The following is a 24,474-nucleotide window of genomic DNA, read 5'->3' on the forward strand; positions in this document are numbered from 1 at the left end:
AACCTAAACCCTAGACTATAAACCATAAACCCTAAACCATAAACCTTCAACGCCAAACCCTAAACCCTAAACCCTAAACCCTAAACCCTAAATCCTAAATCCTATACCATAAGCCTTCAACCCCAAACCATAAACCCTAAACCCTAAACCCTAAACCCAACACCCTAAACCTGAAACCATAAACCCTAAACCATAAACCCTCAACCCCAAACCATAAATCCTAAATCCTAAAGCACAAACCATAAAGCCTTAAACCCTGAACTATAAACCCTCAACCCTAAAGGCTAAAGCTTAAACCATAAACCATCAACCCCAAGCCATAAACCCTAAACCATAAACCCAACACCCTAAATCTTAAACCACAAACCCTAAAGCCTAAAGCGTAAAGCCTAAACCCTTAACCCAAAACCATAAACCGTAAACCCTTCACCCCAAACCATAAACCACAAACCCTAAAGCCTAAACCCTAGACTATAAACCCGAAACCCTAAACTATAAACACTCAATGCCAAACCATAAACCCTAAATCCTAAACCCTAAACACTAAAGTTTAAACCACAAACCTTGAAGCCTAAACCCTATACCCTAAAGAATAAACCCTAAACCATAAACCCTAAATCCTAAACCTTATACCCTAAAGCCAAAACCACAAACCTTAAAGCCTAAATGCTAAAGCATAAACCCTCAACCATAAACCATAAACCCTAAACCCAAAACCCTACACCCTAAACCTTAAACCAAAAACCCTAAAGCCTAGCTAAACCATAAACCCTCAACCCCAAACCATAAACCCTAAACCCTACACCCTAAACCCAAAACCCTACATCGTAAACCATAAACCACAAACCTAAAGCCTAAACGCTAAACTATAATCCCTAAACCATAAACCATAAACCCTAAACCCTAAACCATAAATTCTAAAGCTAAATCCTAAACCGTAAACTGTCAACCCTAAACCATAAACCATAAACCATAAACCCTAAACCATAAACCCTAAACCATACACCCTAAACCATACACCCTAGACCATAAACTCTAAACCTTAAACCCTAAACCCTAAACCTTAAACCCTAAACCCTAAATCAAAAACCCTAAATCAGAAACCATAAAGCCCAAACACTAAACCCTAAACCATAAACCCTAAACCCTAAACCACAAACTCTAAAGCCTAAATCCTAAACCATAAACCCTAAACCCCAAACCATAAACCCTAAATGCTAAACCCTAAACCCTAAACCCTACACCCTAAACCTGAAACCACAAACCCTAAGGCATAAAACCTAAACCATAAACCCTCAACCCCAAATCACAAACAATAAAGCATTAAACCATAAACCATAAACCCTCAAACCCAAACCATAAACCCTAAACCCTAATCCATACACCTTTAACCCTAAACGACAAACCCTAAAACCTAAAGCCTAAACCCTAAATCCTAAACCCTAAACACTAAACCATAAACCATAAACCACAAACCCTAAAGCCTAAACCCTAAAGCATAAACCCTAAACCCTAAATCCCAAACCATAAACCCTAAACCTAAATCGTAAACCCTATACCCTAAACCATAAACCAGAAACCCTAAAGCCTAAACCCTAAACCATAAACCTTCAACCCCAAACCATAAACCCTTAACCCTACACCCCAAACCATAAACCACAAAACCTAAAACCTAAACCCTAGACTATAAACCATAAACCCTAAACCATAAACCTTCAACGCCAAACCCTAAACCCTAATTGCTACACTATAAACCCTAAATGCTACACCCTAAACCCTAAACCCTAAACCATAAACCCTGAGCCACAAATCATAAGCCCTAAACCATAAACCCTCAACACCAAACCATAAACTATAAACCCTAAACCATAAACACTAGACCCTAAACCTAAACCCAAAACCCTAAATCTTAAATCCTAAATCCTAAACACTAAACCCTAAACCAGAAACCCTAAAGCACAAACTCTAAACCCTAAACCCTAAAGTGTAAACTCTAAACCCTCAACATTAAACCCTAAACCCTAAACACAAACCCTAAAGCCTAAATCATATACCATAAGCCTTCAACCCCAAACCAAAAACCCTCAACCCTAAACCCTACACCCTAAACCTGAAACCACAAACCCTAAATCCTAAACCCTAAACCATAAACCCTCAACCCCAAACCATAAACCCTAAATCCTAAAGCACAAACCATAAAGCCTTAAACCCTGAACCATAAACCCTCAACCCCAAATCATAAACCCTAAACCCTAAACCGTACCTTTAACCATAAACCACAAACCCTAAAGCCTAAAGCCTAAACCCTAAATCCTAAACCCTAAACAATAAACCCTAAACCACAAACCCTAAACCCTAAACCATAAACCATAAACCCTAAAGCAAAAAACCCTAAACCTTAAACACTAACCCCTCAACCCCAAACCATAAACTCTAAACCATAAACCCAAAACCCTACACCCTAAACCATAAACCACAAAACCTAAAGCCTAAAGCCTAAACCATAAACCATCAACCCCAAGCCATAAACCCTAAACCATAAACCCAACACCCTAAACCTTAAACCACAAACCCTAAACCCTAAAGTCTAAAGCCTAAACCCTCAACCCAAAACCATAAACCGTAAACCCTTCACCCCAAACCATAAACCACAAACCCTAAAGCATAAACCCTAGACTATAAACCCTAAACCCTAAACTATAAACCCTCAAAGCCAAACCATAAACCCTAAATCCTAAACCCTAAACACTAAACTTTAAACCAAAAACCTTGAAGCCTAAACCCTATACCCTAAAGCATAAACCATAAACCCTAGTCCCTAAACCCAAACCATAAATCCTAAACCCTAAACCCTAAACCTTATACCCTAAAGCCTAAACCACAAATCTTAAAGCCTAAATCCTAAAGCATAAACCCTCAACTATAAACCATAAACCCTAAACCCAAAACCCTACACCCTAAACCTTAAACCAAAAACCCTAAAGCCTAGCTAAACCATAAACCCTCAACCCCAAACCATAAACCCTAAATCCAAAACCCTACATCGTAAACCTAAAACCACAAACCTAAAGCCTAAACGCTAAACTATAATCCCTAAACCATAAACCATAAACCCTCAACCCCAAACCATAAACCCTAAACCCTAAACGAGACACCCTAAACCATAAACCACAAATTCTAAAAGCTAAACCCTAAACCGTAAACTGTCAACCCCAAACCATAAACCCTAAACCATAAACCCTCAATCCCAAATCATAAACCATAAACCCTAAACCCTAAACCATACACCCTAGACCATAAACTCTAAACCCTAAACCCTAAACCCTAAACCTTAAACCCTAAACCCTAAACCCTAAATACTAAACCCTAAATCAGAAAACATAAAGCCCAAACACTAAACCCTAAACCATGAACCCTAAAGCCTAAACCCTAAACCTTAAACCACAAACTCTAAAGCCTAAATCCTAAATCATAAACCCTCAACCCCAAATCATAAACCCTACACCCTAAACCTGAAACCACAAACCCTAAAGCATAAAACCTAAACCATAAACGCTCAACCCCAAACCATAAACCCTCAACCCCAAATCACAAACAATAAAGCCTTAAACCATAAACCATAAACCCTCAAACCCAAACCATAAACCCTAAACCCTAATCCTTACACCTTTAACCCTAAACCACAAACCCTAAAACCTAAAGCCTAAACCCTAAACACTAAACCCTAAACCACAAAACCTAAAGCCTAAACCCTAAACCCTAAAGCATAAACCCTATACCATAAACCCTAAACCAGAAACCCTAAAGCCTAAAGCCTAAACCATAAACCTTCAACCCCAAACCATAAACCCTTAACCCTACACCCCAAACCATAAACCACAAACCCTAAAGCCTAAACCCTAGACTATAAACCCTAAACCCTAAACCATAAACCTTCAACGCCAAACCCTAAACCCTAATTGCTACACCATAAACCCTAAATGCTACACCCTAAACCCTAAACCCTAAACCATAAACCCTTAGCCACAAATCATAAGCCCTAAACCATAAACCCTCAACCCCAAACCATAAAATATAAACCCTAAACCATAAACACTAGACCCTAAACCTAAACCCAAAACCCTAAATTTTAAATCCTAAACCCTAAACCCTAAGCCAGAAACCCTAAAGCACAACCCCTAAACCCTAAACCCTAAAGTGTAAACTCTAAACCCTCAACATTAAACCCTAAACCCTAAACCACAAACCCTAAAGATTAAATCCTAAACATAAGCCTTCAACCCCAAACCATAAACCCTCAACCCTAAACCCTACATCCTAAACCTGAAAACACAAACCATAAACCATAAACCCTCAACCCCAAACCAAAAACCCTAATTCCTAAAGCACAAACCATAAAGCCTTAAACCCTGAACCATAAACCCTCAACCCCAAATCATAAACCCTAAACCCTAAACCCTACACCTTTAACCATAAACCACAAACCCTAAACCCTAAAGCCTAAACCCTAAATCCTAAATCCTAAACCCTAAACCACAAATCCTAAACCCTAAACCCTAAACCATAAACCCTAAAGCAAAAACCCTAAACCTTAAGCACTAACCCCTCATCCCCAAACTGTAAACCCTAAACCATAAACCCTAAACCCTACACCCTAAACCATAAACCACAAAACCTAAAGCCTAAACCATAAACCCAACACCCTAAACCTTAAACCACAAACCCTAAAGCCTAAAGCCTAAACCCTCAACCCAAAACCATAAACCGTAAACCCTTCACCCCAAACCATAAACCACAAACCCTAAAGCCTAAACCCTCAACCCAAAACCCTAAACCATAAACCCTCAACGCCAAACCATAAACCCTAAACACTAAACTTTAAACCACAAACCTTGAGCCCTAAACCATATACACTAAAGCATAAACCCTAAACCCTAAACCCAAACCATAAATCCTAAACCCTAAACCCTAAACCTTATACCCTAAAGCCTAAACCACAAATCTTAAAGCCTAAATCCTAAAGCATAAACCCTCAACTATAAACCATAAACCCTAAACCCAAAACCCTACACCCTAAACCTTAAACCAAAAACCCTAAAGCCTAGCTAAACCATAAACCCTCAACCCCAAACCATAAACCCTAAACCCTACACCCTAAACCCAAAACCCTACATCGTAAACCTTAAACCACAAACCTAAAGCCTAAACGCTAAACTATAATCCCTAAACCATAAACCATAAACCCTCAACCCCAAACCATAAACCCTAAACCCTAAACGAGACACCCTAAACCATAAACCACAAATTCTAAAAGCTAAACCCTAAACCGTAAACTGTCAACCCCAAACCATAAACCCTAAACCATAAACCCTCAATCCCAAACCATAAACCATAAACCCTAAACCCTAAACCCTAAACCATACACCCTAGACCATAAACTCTAAACCATAAACCCTAAACCCTAAACCTTAAACCTTAAACCCTAAACCCTAAGTCCTAAACCCTAAATCAGAAACCATAAAGCCCAAACACTAAACCCTAAACCATAAACACTAAAGCCTAAACCCTAAACCCTAAACCACAAATTCTAAAGCCTAAATCCTAAACCATAAACCCTAAACCCCAAACCATAAACACTAAATGCTAAACCCTAAACCCTACACCCTAAACCTAAAACCACAAACCCTAAAGCATAAAACCTAAACCATAAACCCTCAACCCCAAACAATAAACCCTCAACCCCAAATCAAAAACCATAAAGCCTTAAACCATAAACTATAAACCCTCAAACCCAAACCATAAACCCTAAACCCTAATCCCTATACCTTTAACCCTAAATCACAAATCCTAAAACCTAAAGCCTAAACCCTAAATCCTAAACCATAAACACTAAACCTTAAACCAGAAACCCTAAACCCTAAACCCTAAACCCTAAACCTAAACTGTAATCCCTAAATCCTACACCCTAAACCCTATACCCTAAACCTTAAACCAGAAACCCTAAAGCTTAAACCCTAAACCATAAACCTTCAATCCCAAACCATAAATCCTAAACCCTACACCCCAAACCATAAACCACAAACCCTAAAGCCTAAACCTTAAACCATAAACCTTCAACGCCAAACCCTAAACCCTAAACCATAAACCATAAACCCTCAACCTCAAACCATAAACTATAAACCCTAAACCCTAAACCATAAACCCTAAAGCATAAATCATAAACCCTAAACCATAAACCATAAACCCTAAAGCATAAACCCTAAATCCTAAACACTCAACCCCAAATCATAAACCATACACCCTAAAGCATAAACCCTCAACCCTAAACCATAAACCCTAAATTCTAAACCGTAAACCTTACACCCTAAACCTATAACAATAAACCATAAAACCTAAACCCTAAACCATAAACCCTCAACCCAAACCATAAACCCTGAACGCTAAATCAAAAACCATAAAGCCTAAAACCATAAACCATAAACCCTCAACCCCAAACCATAAACCCTAAACCCTAATCTATACACCTTTAACCCTAAACCACAAACCCTAAAGCTTAAAGCCTAAACCCTAACCCCTCAATGCTAAACCATAAACCCTAAACCCTAACCCATCAACGCCAAACCATAAGCCCTAAACTATAAACCCTAAACCTTACACCTTAAACAATAAACCACAAACCCTAAAGCCAAAACCCTAAACCAAAAACTATCAACCCCAAGCCATAATTCCTAAACCCTAAACCCTACACCCCAAACCTTAAACCACAAACCCTAAAGCCTAAAGCCTAAAGCCTAAACCTTAAACACCAAACTATAAAACCTAAACCCTTCACTCCAAACCATAAACCACAAACCCCAAAGCCTAAACCCTATACTATAAACCCTAAATCCTTAACCATAAACCCTCAACGCCAAACCATAAACCCAAAAGCCTAAACGCTACACCCTAAATCCTAAACCCTAAACCCTAAACCATAAACCCTCAACACCAAACCATAATCTCTAAACCATAAACCCTCAACCCCAAACTATAAACCCTAAACCCTACACCTTAGACCCTAAAGCCTAAACCATAAACCCTAAATCTTAAATCCTAAATCCTAAACCCTAAACCATAAACCAAAAACCCTAAAGCACAAACACTAAACCCTAAACCCTAAAGCCTAAACTCTAAACCCTAAATCCTAAACCCTAAACCCTAAACCACAAACCCTAAAGCATAAACCCTAAACCTTAAACCCTAAACCATCAACCACAAACATGCCTAAACATAAACTATAAACCATAAACGTTAAACCCTAAACCCTCAACCCCAAACCATAAATCTAAACCCTACACCACAAACCCTAAAGCCTAAACACTAAACCATAAACCCGCAACCCCAAACCATAAACCCTAAACCCTAAATCCTACACCCTTAACCTTAAACCACAAACCCTAAAGCATAAAGCTTGAACGCTAAATCCTAAACCCTAAACACTAAATCCTAAACCACGAACCCAAAAGCCTAAACCCTAAACCCTAAACCATAAAACCTAAAGCATAATCCCTAAACACTAAACCCTAAAGCATAAACCATAAACCATAAACCATCAACCCCGAACCATAAACCCTAAACCATAAACCCAAAACCCTAAACGACAAACCCTAAAGCCAAAATCTGAAACCATAAACCCTCAACCACAAACCATAAACCCTAAACCAAAAATCGTACACCCTAAACATGAAACCACAAACCCTAAAGCTTAAACCCTAAACCATAAACCATAAACCCCAAACTATAAACCCTAAACCCCAAACCACAAACCCTAAATCCTTAAACACTAAAGAATACACCCTAAACCCCAAACTATAAACCATAAACCATAAACCCTAAACCCTACACCTTTAACCCTAAACCACAAACCCTAAACCCTAAACCCTAACCCCTCAACACCAAAAAATAAACCCAAAACCCTAACCCCTCAATGCCAAACCATGAACCCTAAACCTTAAACCCTAAACCCTACACCCTAAACCATAAACCACAAACCCTGAAGTCTAAACCCTAAACCAAAAACCATCAACCCCAAGCCATAAATCCGAAACCCTAAACCCTACACCCCAAACCTTAAACCACAAATCCTAAAGCCTAAAGCCTAAACCTAAAGCCTAAATCCTAAACCATAAACCCTAAACCCTTCACCCCAAACCATAAACCACAAACCCTAAAACCTAAACCCTAGACTATAAACCCTAAACCATAAACCATAAACCCTCAACGCCAAACCATAAACCATAAACCATAAACCCTAAACGCTACACCCGAAATGCTAAACCCTAAACCTAAACCATAAACCCTTAACCCAAACCATAATCTCTAAACCATAAACCCTCAACCCCAAACCATAACCTATAAACCCTAAACCCTACACCCTAGACCTTAAACCCTAAACCCTAAATCTTAAATCCTAAATCCTAAACCCTAAACCATAAACCAGAAACCCTAAAGCATAAACCCTAACACCTAAACCTTAAACCCCAAACTATAAACCTTAAACCATAAACCCTAAACCTTTAACCCTAAACCACAAACCCTAAAGCCTAAAGCCTAAAGCCTAACCCCTCAACGCCAAACCATAAACCCTAAACCCTAACCCCTCAACGCCAAACCATAAACCCTAAACCCTAAACCCTGAACCCTACACCATAAACCAAAAACCACAAACCCTAAAGTGTAAACCCTAAACTAAAAGCAATTAACCCCAAGCCATAAATCCGAAACCCTAAACCCTACACCCTACACCCAAAACTTTAAACCACAAACCCTAAAGCCTAAAGCCTAAAGCCTAAACCCCAAACCATAAACCCTAAACCCTTCACCCCAAACTATAAACCACAAACCCTAAAGCCTAAACCCTAGACTATAAACCCTATACTCTAAACCATAAACCCTCAACGCCAAATCATAAACCCTAAACCCTAAACCATAAACCCTTATTCCCAAACCATAATCTCTAAACCATAAACCCTAAACCCCAAACCATACACTATAAACCGTAAAGCCTAAACCCTAAACCATAAACTCGCAACCCCAAACCATAAACCCTAAACCCTATACCCTACAAGCTTAACCCAAAACCACAAACCCTAAAGCATAAAGCTTGAACCCTAAATCTTAAACCCTAAACACTAAACCCTAAAATACGAACCCAAAAGCCTAAACTCTAAACCCTAAACCATAAACCCTAATGCATAATCCCTAAACCCTAAACCCTAACGCATAAACCATAATCCATAAACCATCAAGCCCAAACCATAAACCCTAAATCATAAATCATAAACCCTAAACCCTAAACGACAAACCCTAAAGCCTAAATCTTAAACCCCAAACTATAAACCCTAAACCCAAAACCCTACACCCTAAACATGTAACCAGAAACCCTAAAGCATAAACCCTAAACCCCAAACCATAAACCCTAAACCCCAAACCACAAACCCTAAATCCAAAACCACAAACCCTAAATCCTTAAACCATAAATAATAAACCCTAGACCCTAAACGCTACACCTTTAACCCTAAACCACAAACCCTAAAGCTTAAAGCTTGAACCCTAAATCCTAAACCCTAAACACTAAACCCAAAAACACGAACCCAAATGCCTAAACCCTAAACCCTAAACCATAAACCCTAACGCATAATCCCTAAACCCTAAACCCTAAAGCATAACCATAACCAATAAACCATCAACCCTAAACCATAAACCCTAAATCATCAATCCTAAACCATAAACCCTAAACGGCAAACCCTAAACCCTAAACCATAAACCCTAAACCCAAAACCCTACACCCTAAACATGAAACCACAAACCCTAAACCCTAAACCATAAACCATAAACCCTAAACCCCAAACTATAAACCCTAAACCCTAAACCATAAACCCTAAATCCTTAAACCATAACAAATAAACACTAAACCCTAAACCCTACACCTTTAACTCTAAACCACAAACCCTAAAGCATAAAGCCTAAACCCTAAATCCTAAACCCTAAACACTAAAGCCTAAAACACAAAAACCAAAGCCTAAACCCTAAACTCTAATCCCTCAATCCCAAACCAAAAACCCTAAACCATAAACCCTAAATCCTAAACCATCAACCCCAAACCGTAAACCCTAAACACTAAACCCTACACCCTAAACCTTAAACCGTAAACCCTAAAGCCTAAAGTCTAAACCCTCAACCCCAAACCATAAACTATAAACCTTACACCCCAAACCATAAAACACAAACCCTAAAGCCAAAACCCTAGACTATAAACCCTAAACCATAAACCATCAACGCCAAACCATAAACCATAAACCCTAAATGCTACACCATAAACCCTAAACCACAAACCATAAACCATAAACCCTAAATCCCAAACCATAAACCCTAAATCATAAACCCTCAATCCCAAACCATAAACTATAAACCCTAAATCATACACCATAAACCATAAACCCGAAACCATAACCCCTAAATCTTAAATCCTAAATCCTAAACCCTAAACCATAAACCCTAAACCCTAAACCATAAACCATAAACTATATACCTTACACTTTTAACACTAAACCACATACCCTAAAGCCTAAAGCCTAAACCCTAAACACTAAACCATAAACCATAAACCCTAAAGGCTAGCCATAAACCCTATACCCTAAAGCATAAACCATAAACCCTAAACCCTAACCCCTCAACCCTAAACCATAAACCATAAACCATAAACCCTCAAACCCAAACCATAAACCCTAAACCCTAAACCATATACCATAAACCATAAACCACAAACCTTAAAGCAAAAACAATAAACCCTAAACCCTAAACACCAAACAATAAACCCTAAACCCTGCACCCTAAACCATAAAACATAAATCCTAAACCATAAACACTAAACTATAAACCCTAAACCCTAAACCATAAACACTCAATCCCAAACCCTAAACCCTAAACCCTAAAAACTACACCCTAAACCATAAACCAGAAACCATAAAGCCTAAACCCAAATCCATAAACCCTCAACCCCAAACTATAAATCCTAAACCATAAACTATAAACCATAAACGTTAAACCATAAACCCTAAACCCCAAACCATAAATCTAAACCCTAAACCACAAACCCTAAACCCTAAAGCCTAAACCCTAAACCATAAACCCACAACCCCAAACCATAAACCCTAAACCCTTAACCCTAACCCACAAACCCTAAAGCATAACGCTTGAACCCTAAATCCTAAACCCTAAACACTAAACCCTAAACCACAAACCCAAAAGCCTAAACCCTAAACCCTAAACCCTAAACCATAAACCCTAAACCCTAAAGCATAATCCCTAAATCCTAAACCCTAAAGCATAAACCATAAACCATAAACCATCAACCCCAAACCATAAACCCTAAACCCTAAACCCTAAACCATAAATCCTAAACCCTAAACGACAAACCCTAAAGCCTAAAGCCTAAATCTTAAACAATAAACCCTCAACCCCAAACTATAAACCCTAAACCCAAAACACTACAGCCTAACCTAAAACCATAAACCCTAAAGCTTAAAACCTAAACCATAAACCCTCAACCCTAAACCCCAAACGCTACACCCTAAACTCTAAACCACAAACCCTAAAGCCTAAAGCCTAAACCATAAACCTCTAACCCCAAACCATAAACCATAAACCATAAACCACAAACCCTAAAGCCTAAACCCCAAACCCTAAACCCTAAACGATAAACACTCAACCCCAAACCATAAACCATAAACCCTACACCCTAGACCCTAAACCATAAACCCTAAACCATAAACTATAAACCCTAAACACTAAACCCTAAACCATAAACCCTAAAGCCCAAACACAAAACTCTAAACTCTAAAGACTAAATCCTAAACCCTAAACCCTAAACCAAAAACACGCATAAACCCTAAACTATAAACCCTAAACCTTAAACAATAAACCCACAATTGCAAACTATAAACCATAAACCCTAAACCCTAAACCACAAACCTTAAAACCTAAACCGTAAACCATAAACCCTCAACCACAAACCATAAACACTAATCCCTAAACCATACACCCTAAACCAGAAACCCTTAAGCCTAAAGCCTAAACCCTAAATCCTAAATACTAAAACACTAAACCCTAACCCACAAACCCTAAAGCATAAACCCTAAACCCTAAAGCATAAATCCTAAACCCTACACCATAAACACTCACCCCCAAACCATAAACTTAAACCCTAAACCCTACACCCTAAACCTTAAACCACAAACCCTAAAGCCTAAATCCTAAACCCCAACACAAAAGCATAAACCCTAAACCATAAACCCTAAACCACAAACATGCCTAAACCCTAAACTATAAACCCCAAACCTTAAACCATAAACCCTCAACCCCAAACCATAAACCCTAAACCCGAAACCACAAACCCTAAATCATAAACCCTAAACCATAAACCCTAAACCCAAAACCATAAACGCTAAACACTAAACCCTAAACCATAAACCCTAAACCTTAAACCACAAACCCGAAAGCCTAAACCCTAAACCATAAACCCTCAACCACGAACCATAAACAATAAACCCTATACCCAAAACCATAAACCATGAATCCTAAAGCCTAAACCCTAAACTATAAATCCTAAACCCTAAACCCTAAACCCTCAACCCCAAAACATAAACACTAAACCCTAAACGCTACACACTAATCCCTAAACCACAAACCACAAACCCTAAAGCCTAAAACCTAAACCATAAACCGTCACCCCCAAACCGTAAACCCTAAACCATAAACCCTAAACCCCAAACCATAAATCATAAACCCTAAACCCTACACCCTAGACCCTAAACCCTACACCCTAGACCCTAAACATTAAACCATAAACAATAACCCTAAAGCCCAAACACAAAACCCTAAACACTAAAGCATAAACCCTAAAACATAAACCCTACACCTTAAGCCCTAAAACATAAACCCTAAAGCCTAAACCCTAAACCATAAACCATAAACTCTAAATCCTACACTAAACCTTAAACTACAAACCCTAAAGCCTAAACCCTAAACCCTAAACCACAAACCCTAAAGCCTAAAACATAAACTATAAACCCTAAACCCCAAACCATAAACAGTAAACCCTAAACCCTACACCATAAACCAGAAACCCTTAAGCCTAAAGCCTAAACCCTAAATCCTAAATACTAAAACACTAAACCCTAAACCACAAACCCTAAAGCCTAAAGCCCAAACCCTAAACCATTAACCCTAAACCATTAACCCTAAACCCTAAACCTACACCATAAACCCTCAACCCCTAACCATAAACTTAAACCCTAAACCCTACACCCTAAACCTTAAACCACAAACCCTAAAGCCTAAATCCTAAACCCCAAACACTAAAGCCTAAACCCTAAACCATAAAACCTAAACCACAAACAAGCCTAAACCCTAAACTATAAACCATAAACCTTAAACAATAAACCCTTAACCCCAAACCATAAACCCTAAACCCGAAACCACAAACCCTAAATCTTAAACCCTAAACCCTAAACCACAAAACATAAACCTTAAACCCTAAAACCTACACCATAAACCTTAAACCACAAACCCTAAAGCTTAAACCCTAAACCATAAACCCTCAACCCTGAACCATAAACAATAAACCATACACCCTAAACCATAAACCATGAATCCTAAAGCCTAAACCCTAAACTATAAACCCTAAACGGTAAACCATACACCCTCAACCCCAAACCATAAACACTAAACCTTAAACGCTACACCATAAACCCAAAACCACAAACCCTAAAACCTAAACCCTAAACCCTCACCCCCAAACCGTAAACCCTAAACCAAAAACCCTAAACCACAAACCATAAACCCTAAACCCTATGCACTAGACCCTAAATCCTACACCCTAGACCTTAAACTTTAAACCCTAAACCCTAAACCCTAAAGCAAACACAAAACCCTAAATACTAAAGCATAAAGCCTAAACCATAAACCCTAAACCCTAAACGATCAACCTCAAACCATATACCATAAACCCTAAACCATAAACCCTACACTCTAAACCTTAAACCATAAACCCTAAAGCCTAAATCCTTAACCATAAACCCTCAACCCCAAACCATAAACCCCAAACCATAAACCCTACACCCTAAACCTTACACTACAAACCCTAAAGCCTAAAGCCTAAACCCTAAACCACAAACCCTAAAGCCTAAACCGTAAACCATAAACCCTCAACCCCAAACCATAAACACTAAACCCTAAACCCTACACCCTAAACCAGAAACCCTTAAGCCTAAAGCCTAAAGCCTAAACCCTAAATCCTAAATACTAAAACACTAAACCCTAAACCACAAACCCTAAAGCATAAACCCTAAACCCTAAAGCATAAACCCTGAACCCTACACCATAAAGCCTCAACCCCAAACCATAAACTTAAACCCTAAACCCTACACTCTAAACCTTAAACCACAAACCCTAAAGCATAAATCCTATACCCCAAACACTAAAGCCTAAACGCTAAACCATAAACCATAAACCATAAACATGCCTAAACCCAAAACTATAAACCCTCAACCCCAAACCATAAACCCTCAACCCCAAACCATAAACCCAAACCCGAAACCACAAACCCTAAATCCTAAACCTTAAACCATAAATCCTAAACCCCAAACCATAAACGCTAAACAATAAACCCTACACCTTTAACCTTAAACCACAAACACTAAAGCCTAAAGCCTAAACCCTAAATCCTAAACACTAAACAATAAACACTACACTCTAAACTATAAACCGTAAAGTCTAAACCATAAACCCTAAACCCTAAAAGTATGAACCCTAAACCCCAAACCCTAGCCCATCAACCCTAAATCATAAACCCTAAATCCTAAACCCTAAACCCTAAACCAGAAGCCCTAAAGCATAAACCCTAAGCCATAAACCCTCAACCCCAAACCATAAACCTTAAACCATAAACCTTATACCCTAAACCTTAAACCACAAACCCTAATGCCTAAACCCTAAACCATAAACCCTCAACCCCGAACCATAAACAATAAACCCTAAACCCTAAACCCCTAACCCAAAACCCTAAACCATAAACCCTAAACCCTAAAGCATAAACCCTAAACCATAAACTCCAAGCACTAAAACTATAAACACTAAAGCCTAAACCCTAAACCATAAACCATAAACCCTAAACCCTAAACCTTTAACTGTAAAGCCTAAAGCCTAATCACTAAAGCCTTAACCCTAAACCACAAACATGGCTACACCCTAAACTATAAACCATAAACCCTAAACCATAAACCTTCAACACCAAACCATAAACCCTAAACCACAAACACTAAAGCCTAATCCCTAAACCATAAACCCTCAACCCTAAACCCCAAACGCTACACCCTAAACCCTAAACCACAAACCCTAAAGCCTAAAGCCTAAACCATAAACTAACAACCCCAAACCATAAACCATAAACCATAAACCATAAACCCTAAAGCCTAAAGCCTAAACCCTAAACCCTAAACGATAAACACTCAACCCCAAACCATAAACCATAAACTCTAAACCCTACACCCTAGACCCTAAACCATAAACCCTAAACCATAAACCATAAACCCTAAACACTAAACCCTAAACCATAAACCCTAAAGCCCAAACACAAAACTCTAAACTCTAAAGACTAAATCCTAAACCCTAAACCCCAAACCAAAACACGCATAAACCCTAAACTATAAACCCTAAACCTTAAACAATAAACCCTCAACCGCAAACTATAAACCCTAAACCCTAAACCCTAAACCACAAACCCTAAAGCCTAAACCGTAAACCATAAACCCTCAACCAGAAACCATAAACACTAATCCCTAAACCATACACCCTAAACCAGAAACCCTTAAGCCTAAAGCCTAAACCCTAAATCCTAAATACTAAAACACTAAACCCTAACCCACAAACCCTAAACCTTAAACCCTAAAGCATAAACCCTAAACCCTAAAGCATAAATCCTAAACCCTACACCATAAACCCTCACCCCCAAACCATAAACTTAAACCCTAAACCATACACCCTAAACCTTAAACCACAAACCCTAAAGCCTAAATCCTAAACCCCAAACACAAAAGCCTAAACCCTAAACCATAAACCCTAAACCACAAACATGCATAAACCCTAAACTATAAACCCTAAACCTTAAACCATAAACCCTCAACCCCAAACCATAAACCCTAAACCTGAAACCACAAACCCTAAATCCTAAACCCTAAACCCTAAACCATAAACCCTAAACCCCAAACCATAAACGCTAAACACAAAACCCTAAACCATAAACCCTAAACCTTAAACCACAAAACCTAAAGCCTAAACCCTAAACCATAAATCCTCAACCACGAACCATAAACAATAAACCCTATACCCAAAACCATAAACCATGAATCCTAAAGCCTAAACCCTAAACTATAAATCATAAACCCTAAACCCTAAACCCTCAACCCCAAAACATAAATCCTAAACCCTAAACGCTATACCTTAAACCCTAAACCATAAACACTAAAGCCTAAACCCTAAACCATAAACCCTAAACCCCAAACCATAAATCATAAACCCTAAACCCTACACCCTAGAACCTAAACCCAACACCCTAGACCCTAAACATTAAACCATAAACCTTAAACCCTAAAGCCCAAACACAAAACCCTAAACACTAAACCATAAACCATAAACCATAAACCCTACACCTTAAACCCTAACACATAAACCCCAAAGCCTAAACCCTAAACAATAACCCTCAACCCTAAACCATAAACCCTAAACTCTAAACCCTACACCATAAATCTCAAACTACAAACCCTAAAGCCTAAATCCTAAACCCTAAACCACAAACCCTAAAGCCTAAAACGTAAACCATAAACCATAAACCCCAAACCATAAACACTAAACCCTACACCATACACCCTAAACTAGAAACCCTTAAGTCTAAAGCCTAAACCCTAAATCCTAAATACTAAAACACTAAACCCTAAACCACAAACCCTAAAACCTAAACCCTAAACCCTAAATCATAAACCCTAAACCTACACCATAAACCCTCAACCCCTAACCATAAACTTAAACCCTAAACCCTACACCCTAAACCTTAAACCACAAATCCTAAAGCCTAAATCCTAAACCCCAAACACTAAAGCCTAAACCCTAAACCATAAACCCTAAACCTTAAACAATAAACCCTAAACCCTAAACTCTCAACCCCAAACCATAAACCATAAACCCGAAACTACAAACCCTAAATCCTAAATCCTAAACCCTAAACCCTAAATCCTAAACCCTAAACCCAAAACATAAACCCTAAACCCTAAACCCTACAACCTAAACCTTAAACCACAAACCCTAAAGCCTAAACCCTAAACCATAAACCCTCAACCCCGAACCATAAACAATAAACCCTACACCCTAAACCATAAACCATGAATCCTAAAGCCTAAACCCTAAACTATAAACCCTAAACCATCAACCCCAAACCATAAACACTAAACCTTAAACGCTACACCATAAACCATAAACCACAAACCCTAAAGCCCAAACCCTAAACCATAAACCCTCACCCACAAATCGTAAACCCTAAACCATAAACCCTAAACCACAAACCATAAACCATAAACCCTAAACCATATATCCTAGACCCTAAATCCTACACCATAGACCCTAAACCTTAAACCCTAAACCATAAACCCTAAACCCTAAAGCAAACACAAAACCCTAAACACTAAAGCATAAAGCCTAAACCATAAACCATAAACCCTAAACGATCACCCTCAAACCATACACCATAAACCCTAAACCATAAACCCTACACCCTAAACCCTAAACCATAAACCCTAAAGCCTAAATCCTAAACCATAAACCCTCAACCCCAAACCATAAACGCCAAACCCTAAACCCTACACCCTAAACCTTACACTACAAACCCTAAAGCCTAAAGCCTAAAGCCTAAACCACAAACCCTAAAGCCTAAATCGTAAACCATAAACCCTCAATCGTAAACCATAAACACTAAACCCTAAATCCTACACCCTAAACCAGAAACCCTTAAGCCTAAAGCATAAACCCTAAATCCTAAATACTAAAACACTAAACCCTAAACCACAAACCCTAAAGCATAAACCCAAAACCCTAAAGCATAAACTCTAAACCCTAAAGCATAAACCCTGAACACTACACCATAAAGCCTCAACCCCAAACCATAAAATTAAACCCTAAACCCTACACTCTAAACCTTAAACCACAAACCCCTAAAGCCTAAATCCTAAACCCCAAACACTAAAGCCTAAACGCTAAACTATAAACCATAAACAATAAACATGCCTAAACCCTAAACTATAAACCCTAAACCTTAAACCATAAACCCTCAACCCCAAACCATAAACCCCAAACCCGAAACCACAAACCCTAAATCCTAAACCCTAAACCATAAATCCTAAACCCCAAACCATAAACGCTAAACACTAAACCCTACACCTTTAACCTTAAACCACAAACCCTAAAGCCTAAAGCCTAAACCCTAAATCCTAAACACTAAACAATAAACACTAAACTCTAAACTATAAACCCTACATACTAAACCCTAAACCAGAAGCCCTAAAGCATAAACCCTAACCATAAACCATCAACCCCAAACCATAAACAATAAACCCTAAACCATATACCCTAAACCTTAAACCACAAACCCTAATGCCTAAACCCTAAACAATAAACCCTCAACCCCGAACCATAAACAACAAACCCTAAACCCTAAACCCTAAACCCCTAACCCAAAAACCCTAAACCCTAAACCCTAAAGCATAAACCCTAAACCATAAACCCCAAGCACTAAAACTACAAACACTAAAGCCTAAACCCTAAACCATAAACCATAAACCCTAAACCCTAAACCTTTAACCCTAAAGCCTAAACCCTAAAGCCTAAACCCTAAAGCCTTAACCCTAAACCACAAACCCTAAACTATAAACCTTCAACCCCAAACCATAAACCCTAAATCCTAAACCCTAAACTACAAACCCTAAAGCCTAAAGCCTAAAGCCTAAACCATAAACCCCCAACCCCACACCCTAAACCCTAAACCCTAAACCCTACTCTCTTAACCCTAAACCACAAATCCTAAAGCCTAAAGCCTAAACCCTATATCCTAAACCCTAAACATTAAACCCTAAAGCCTAAAGCATAAACCCTAAACCCTAAAGCTTAAACCCTAAACCCTAAACCATAAACCCTAAACCCCAAACTATAAACCCAAAATCCAAAACCCTACACCTTAACCTTAAACCACAAACCCTAAAGCCTAAATCCTGAACCTTACACCCTAAACCTTAAACCACAAACTCTAAAGCCTAAATCCTAAACCATAAACCCTCAACACCAAACCATAAACCCTACACCCTAACCCATAAACCACAAACCCTAAAGCTTATACCCTAAAGTATAATCCATGAACCCTAAACTATCAACCCTAAACCACAAACCATAAACCCTAAACCATAAACCTAAACCCTAAACCCTAAACCCTAAGCGTCAACTGCAAATGATAAACCCTAAACCTGCACCCTAAACCGTAAACCAAAAAGCCTAAAGCCTAAACCATAAACTATAAACCCTAAACCCTAAACATTAAACCTCAACCCTAAACCATAAACCATCAACCCCAAAACCTTACACCATAAACCCTAAACCACAAAGCCTAAAGCCTATACCTTAAACAATAAGCCCTCAACCCCAAAACCATAAACCATAAACCCTACACCCTACACCATAGACCATAAACCCCAAACCCTAAACCCTAAGCACTAAACCCTAAACCCTAAAGCCAAAACCCTAAACCCAAAACCCTAAAACAGAGACCCTAAAGCCCAAACACTAAACCCTAAAAGCCTAAAGCCTAAAGTCTAAACACTAAACCCTAAACCCCAAACCCTAAAGCCAAAACCCTTAACCCTAAACCCTAAATCCTAAACCACATGCACGCCTAAACCCTAAACTATAAACCTTAAACTTTAAACCAAAAACCCTCAACCCCAAACCATAAACCTTAAACCCTACACCCTTAACCCTAATCCACAACCCCTAAAGCCTAAAGCCCAAACCCTAAACCCTAAATCCTAAATCATTAACACTAAATCCTAAACCATTAACCCTAGAGCATAAGCCATAAACCATAAACCATAAACCCCAACCCATAAACCCTAAACCACAAACCCTAAACCCTACATCCTAAACCCTAAACCACAAATCCTAAAGCCTAATTCCTAAACCATAAACCCTCAACCCCAAACCATAAACACTAAACACTAATCCCTAAACCCTAAACCTTAAACTACAAACCATAAAGCCTAAACCCTAAACCATAAACACTCAACCCCAAACCATAAACCTTAAACCCTAAATCCTAAACTATAAACCACAAAACCTAAAGCCTAAACCCTAAACTATAAACCCTAAACCCTAAACCATAAATCCTAAACACTAAACCATAAACTTGCAACCCCAAAACATAAACCCTAAACCCTACACCCTAAACAATAAACCACAAAACCTAAAGCATAAACCCTAAACTATAAATGATAAACCCAAAACCCTACACCCAAACCATAAACCCTAAACCATAAACCATAAACCACAAACCCTAAAGCCTAAACGCTAAACTATAAACCCTAAACCATAAATCCTAAATCCTCAACCCCAAACCATAAACCCTAAACCCTAAACGCTACACCCTAAACCCTAAACCACAAACCCTAAGGCCTAAACCCTAAACCATAAATCCTCAATCCCAAACCATAAACCCTCAACCCCAAACCAAAAACCATAAACCCTAAACCCTAAATTCTAAACCCTACACCAGAAACCCTAAAGCCCAAACACTAAACCCTAAAGCCTAAAGCCTAAAGCCTAAACCCCAAACCCTAAAGCCTAAATCCTAAACCATAAAAAGCCTAAACCCTAAACCACAAACACGCAAAAACCCTAAACTATAAACCCTAAACCATAAACCAAAAACCTTCAACCCCAATCCATAAACCCTAAATCCTAAACCCTAAACCACAAACCCTAAAGCCTAAACCCTCAACCCCAAACAATAAACCCTAAAGCCTACATCATTAACCCAAAACGACAAATCCCAAAGCCTAAAGCCTAAACCCTAAAACCTAAACCATAAACCCTCAACCCCAAACCATAAACCCTAAACCCTACACCCTAAACCATAAACCGCAAAACCTAAAGCATAAACACTAAATTATAAACGCTAAACCCTAAACCATAAAACCTCAACCCAAACCATAAATCCTAAACCATAAACCATAAACCACAAACCCTAAAGCCTAAACGCTAAACTATAAACCATAAACCATAAACCATAAACCCTAAACCTAAACCTAAACCCTAAACCCTAAACCCTAAACCCCAAACTATAAACCCTAAACACTAAACGCTAAACCCTAAAGCTTAAACCACAAACCCTAAGGCCTAAACCAGAAACAAAAAACCCTAAACCCCAAACTATAAACCCTAAAACATCAACACTCAATCCCAAACCATAAACCATAAACCCTAAACCCTACACCCTAGACCCTAAACTATAAACCATAAACCCTAAAATTTAAACCCTACACCAGAAACCCTAAAGCCCAAACACTAAACCCTAAACCATAAACCCTAAAGCCTAAATCTAAAACCCTAAATCCTAAAGCCTAAATCCTAAATCATAAAAAGCCTAAACCCTAAACCACAAACACGCATAAACCCTAAATTATAAACCCTAAACCATAAATCCTCAACCCTAATCCATAAACCCTAAATCCTAAACCCTAAACCCTAAACCACAAATCCTAAAGCCTAAACCCTCAACCCCAAACAATAAACCCTAAACCCTACACCATTAACCCTAACCCACAAATCCTAAAGCGTAAAGCCTAATTCCTAAAACCTAAACCATAAACCCTCAACCCCAAACAATAAAGCATAAACCCTAAACCCTAAATCCTAAACCATAAAAACTAAACCACAAACCCTAAACCCTAAATCTTAAACCATAAACCCTTACCCCAAACCATAAACCCTAAACCATAAACCCTACACCCTAAACTTGAAGCACAAACCCTAAAGCATAAACCCTAAACCATAAACCATCAACACCTAACCATAAACCCTAAATCCTAAACCATAAACCCTCAACGCCAAACCATAAACCATAAACCCTAAACCATAAATCCTCACTCCCAAACCATAAACTGTAAACCATAAACCCTCAACCCCAAACCATAAACCCTAAACCCTATACCCTAAACCGTATACCCTATAACATAAACCCTAAACCTTAAACCCTAAACATTAAACCCTAAACCCTAAACCCTAAACCAGAAACCGTAAAGCCAAAACACCAAACCTTAAACCCAAAAGCTTAAAGCCTAAAGCATAAAGCCTAAACCCTAAACCTTTAACCCTAAAGCCTAAACCCTTAACCCTAAAGCATAAACCCTAAACAACAAACACGCCTAAACCCTAAACTATAAACCATAAACCCTAAACCATAAACCTTCAAGCCCAAACCATAAACCATAAACCCTAAACCCTAATCCCTAAACCACAAACCCTAAAGCCTAAACCCTAAACCATAAACCCTCAACCTCACACCCTAAACCCTAAACCATAAACCCTACACCCTTAACCCTAAACCACAAATTCTAAAGCCTAAAGCCTAAACCCTATATCCTAAACCCTAAAGCCTAAAGCGTAAACGCTAAACCCTAAACCCTAAAGCTTAAACCCTAAACCCTAAACCATAAACCCTCAACCCCAAACCATAAACCCAAAATCCAAAACCCTACACCCTAAACCTTAAACCACAAATCCTAAAGCCTAAATCCTAAATCATAAACCCTCAACCCCAAAGCATAAAGCGTAAATGCTAAACCCTACACCCTAAACCTTAAACCACAAACCCTTAAGCCTAAATGCTAAACCATAAACCCTCAACCCCTAACCACAAACACTAAACCCTAAACCATAAACCCTCAACACCAAACTATAAACCATTAACCCTAAACCCTAAATGCTAAACCCTAAACCCTAAACCCTAAACCATAAACCCTCAACCACAAACCATAAACCGTCAATCATAAACCCTCAATCCCAAACCATAAACCATAAACCATAAACCCTATACCCTATACCTTATACCCTATACCATAAACCCTAAACCTTAAACCCTAAACACTAAACCCTAAACCCTAAACCCTAAACTCTAAACTAGAAACCGTAAAGCCCAAACACCAAACCTTAAACCCAAAAGCCTAAACCTTAAACCCTAAACCCTAAACCTTAAACCCTAAATCATAAACCATAAACCCTAAAGCTTAAACCCTAAACCACAAACATGCCTAAACCCTAAACCCTAAACTATAAACCATAAACCCTAAACCATAAACCCTCAACCCCAAACCCCAAACCATAAACACTAAACCCTAAACCCTAAACCATAAACCCTAAAGCCTAAACCCTAATGATGTGTGAAAAATGATCCAACACAAAACTCACTGGCAAGTGTACCGGGTCGCATCAAGTAATAATAACTCACATGAGTGAGGTCGATCCCACAGGGATTGAAGGATTGAGCAATTTTTGTTTAGTGGTTGATTTAGTCAAGCGAATCAAGTGTTGGTTGAGTGATGTGTGATTGCAGAAACTAAATTGCTTGAAATGTAAAGGGAGAGGGGTAGATTGCAGGAAATTAAAGAGCAAAGAAAGTAAATAAGCTGAATCTTAAAGGACAAGTAATGTAAATTGCAGAAACTTAGATTACAAGAAATGTAAATGGCTGAATCTTAAAGTGCAAGAAATGTAAATTGCTTGAATTATAAAAGGAGTTGGGAATTGGGATTGCAGGAATTAAACAAGAACAAGTGAATTGCAATTAAACAAAAGAGTAAAAAGTGAATTGAAATAAAGTAGATCTAAACAGAAAAGTAGAAATGCTTGAGAAATTAAAACAGAGAATGATTTGTGCTTAAATTGTAGCAAATTAAAAGTACTTGAAGATCTCAGGAGTGGAAGAGACTAGAAAACAAGTCTAGATCTCAAATCCTTCCTTGATTCAACAAGAGCAATTGCAAAAGAAATAAAGAAAAGTAAATTGCAGAATTAAAGAGAAGATGAAGCAGTAAAGAGAAATTCAAATTCAATTGTGCAGAAAAAGTAAACAAGAGATCTCAAGGTGAGATTGAGACAGAATTTCCCCAATTCTCAACACCCAAGACTCAAACAAAGTGTGTAGAAAGGAAAGCAAAAACAACCCAGGGGAGGAGAATTCAATTCTCCTTCCCAGGAACTTTCAAATTCTAAAAGCAACAACTCAAAAATGTAAAGATGAGCTCTCTACTGTAAGTATGAAAAATTCTAAAAAGGGAAGCTCCCGAA

Source organism: Arachis ipaensis, chromosome B9, assembly GCF_059453495.1.
Source record: "Arachis ipaensis isolate K30076 ecotype BB chromosome B9, ASM5945349v1, whole genome shotgun sequence".
NCBI classification, from domain to species: Eukaryota; Viridiplantae; Streptophyta; class Magnoliopsida; order Fabales; family Fabaceae; genus Arachis; species Arachis ipaensis.